Source organism: Triticum dicoccoides, chromosome 7B (genome assembly GCF_002162155.2).
Source record: "Triticum dicoccoides isolate Atlit2015 ecotype Zavitan chromosome 7B, WEW_v2.0, whole genome shotgun sequence".
NCBI classification, from domain to species: Eukaryota; Viridiplantae; Streptophyta; class Magnoliopsida; order Poales; family Poaceae; genus Triticum; species Triticum dicoccoides.
This window is the reverse complement of record NC_041393.1, coordinates 750,655,619-750,658,808: the sequence shown is the minus strand read 5'-3', so window position 1 is coordinate 750,658,808 and position 3,190 is coordinate 750,655,619.

The window sequence follows — 3,190 nt, the reverse complement described above, 5'->3', positions numbered from 1 at the left end:
TCACGCAAACATCCCCCATGTTTGTCTCCGGTTTGCGGGAGAAAACGTGTCCGGACCACGCTGCGGACCGATACAGGACCGCGCTGGATGGCTTCCGCGGTCCAGACGGATGCTGGAAGTTTGAGGGTCGGCGTTGTAGATGCCCTAAGAGGATAGATAGGGAGATCGGTGGAATTGACAATGTGTTGCTTGAGCCTCGTGGGTATATATATAGGAGTACATGATCTTCTTGGAGTGAAGACATGCTAGGATAATTCTTAGTCTATCCTATGTTTCTGTAGGATCGAAAGTAGGTCTAGATGGGAGGGGGGGTGATTAGACTACTTGGCCAAATAAAAATCTAACATTTTTCCAATTTTAGTTGTGGGCGGATTTTAGCAATTAGCACAAGTCAAGCAATCAACCTATACATGCAATAATAAGAGTGTAGCAGCGGAAAGTAAAACATTGCATATGAAGGTAAAGGGAAGGGTTTGGAGAGTGCAAACGCAATGATGACACGGAGATTTTTGGCGTGGTTCCGAATAGGTGGTGCTATCGTACATCCACGTTGATGGAGACTTCAACCCACGAAGGGTAACGACTGCGCGAGGCCATGGAGGGCTCCCCCATGAAGGATCCACGAAAAAGCAACCTTGTCTATCCCACCACGGCCATCGCCCATGAAGGACTTGCCTCACTCGGGTAGATCTTCACGAAGTAGGCGATCTCCTTGCCCTTACAAACTTCTGGGTTCAACTCCACAATCTTGTCGGAGGCTCCCAGGCGACACCTAACCAATCTAGGAGACACCACTTTCCAAAAGGTAATAGATGTTGTGTTGATGATGAACTCCTTGCTCTTGTGCTTCAAATGATAGTCTCCCCAACACTCAACTCTCTCTCTCACGGATTTGGATATGATGGAAAGATGATTTGAGTGAAAACCAACTTGGGGAAGGCTAGAAATCAAGATTCTTGTGGTAGGATTGGTATATCTTGATCTCAACACATGAGTAGGTGGTTCTCTCTCAGAAAATGTAAGCTGGAAGTGTAGGCACATTCTGATGGCTCTCTCACATATGCAGAAGGGTGTGGAGGGGTATATATAGCCTCCACACAAAATCCAACCATTACACATATTTGACCCAACTCGGTCAGACCGAATAAAGAACTCAGCGAGACCGATTCAGTTCAAAATGTGAACGTTAGGAATCTCGGTGGGACCGACTCGAACAACTCGGTGGGACCGATGTGCTAGGGCTAGGGCAAAACATCATCTCGGTGAGACCGATTTCAGCAAAGAGCAAACAGAGAGTTGGTCAAGCAACCTCGGTGTGAACGATCGCTCATTTCGGTGAGACCAAATGTTACAAAAGAGAAACAAGGAGTTTGCAGGGCCATCTTGGTGAGGCCAAGATCCGTATCGGTGTGACCGAATGCTACCTCTTGAGTATGCGTTGGTTTTCCCTTGAAGAGGAAAGGGTGATGCAGCAAAGTAGCGTAAGTATTTCCCTTAGTTTTTGAGAACCAAGGTATCAATCCAGTAGGAGGCTACACTCAAATCCCTCGTACCTGCACAAACAAATAAGAACCTTGCAACCAACGCGATAAAGAGGTTGTCAATCCCTTCACGCCCACTTGCAAAAGTGATATCTGATAGAGATAATAAGATAAATATTTTTGGTATTTTTATGATATAGATTGAAAAGTAAAGATTGCAAGATAAAATAGATCGGAAACTTATATGATGGAAAATAGACCCGGGGGCCATAGGTTTCACTAGTGGCTTCTCTCAAGATAGCATAAGTATTATAGTGGGTGAGCAAATTACTGTCGAGCAATTGTTAGAAAAGTGCATAGTTATGAGAATATCTAGGCATGATCATGTATATAGGCATCACGTCCGCGACAAGTAGATCGAAACGATTCTGCATCTACTACTATTACTCCACACATCGAACGCTATCAAGCATGCATCTAGAGTATTAAGTTCATAAGAACAGACTAACGCATTAGGCAAGATGACATGATGTAGAGGGATAAACTCAAGCAATATGATATAGACCCCATCTTTTTATCCTCGATGGAAACAATACAATACGTGCCTTGCTTCGCCTGCTGTCATTGGGAAAGGACACCGCAAGATTGAACCCAAAGCTAAGCACTTCTCCCATTGCAAGAAATATCATCTAGTAGGCCAAACCAAACCGATAATTCGAAGAGACTTGCAAAGATAACAAATCATACATAAAAGAATTCAGAGGAGATTCAAATATTGTTCATAGATAATCTTGATCATAAACCCACAATTCATCGGATCTCGACAAACACACCACAAAAAGTATTGCATCGAATAGATCTCCAAGAAGATCGAGGAGAACTTTGTATTGAGATCCAAAGAGAGAGAAGAAGCCATCTAGCTAATAACTATGGACCCGAAGGTCTGAGGTAACTACTCACACTTCATCGAAGAGGCTATGGTGTTGATGTAGAAGCCCTCCGTGATTGATCCCCCCTACGGCGGAGCACCGGAAAAGGCCCGAAGATGGGATCTCACGGGTACAGAAGGTTGCGGCGCTGGAAATAGGGTTTTGTGGTGCTCTTGGATGTTCTCCGGGTATATGAGTATATATAGGCGAAAGAAGCCAGTCAGGGGAGCCACGAGGGGCCCACGAGGGTGGGGGCGCGCCTACCCCCCTGGGCGCGCCTCCCTGCCTTGTGGCCGCCTCATTGCTTCCTTGAAGTCCACTCCAAGTCTCCTGGATTGCGTTTGTTCCAAAAATGATTCTCCCGAAGGTTTCATTCCGTTTGGACTCAGTTTGATATTCCTTTTCCGCGAAACACTGAAATAGGCAAAAAAACAGCAATTTGCACTGGGCCTCCGGTTAATAGGTTAGTCCCAAAAATAATATAAAAGTGCATAATAAAGCCTTTAAACATCCAAAACAGATAATATAATAGCATAGAACAATAAAAAATTATAGATACATTGGAGGCGTATCAAGCATCCCCAAGCTTAATTCCTGCTCGTCCTCGAGTAGGTAAATGATAAAAACAGAATTTTTGATGTGGAATGCTACCTAACATAATTTTCAATGTAATTCTCTTTATTTTGGCATGAATGTTCAGATCCAAAACATTCAAGATAAAAATTTAATATTGACATAAAAATAGTAATACTTCAAGCATGCTAACCAAGCAGTTTATGT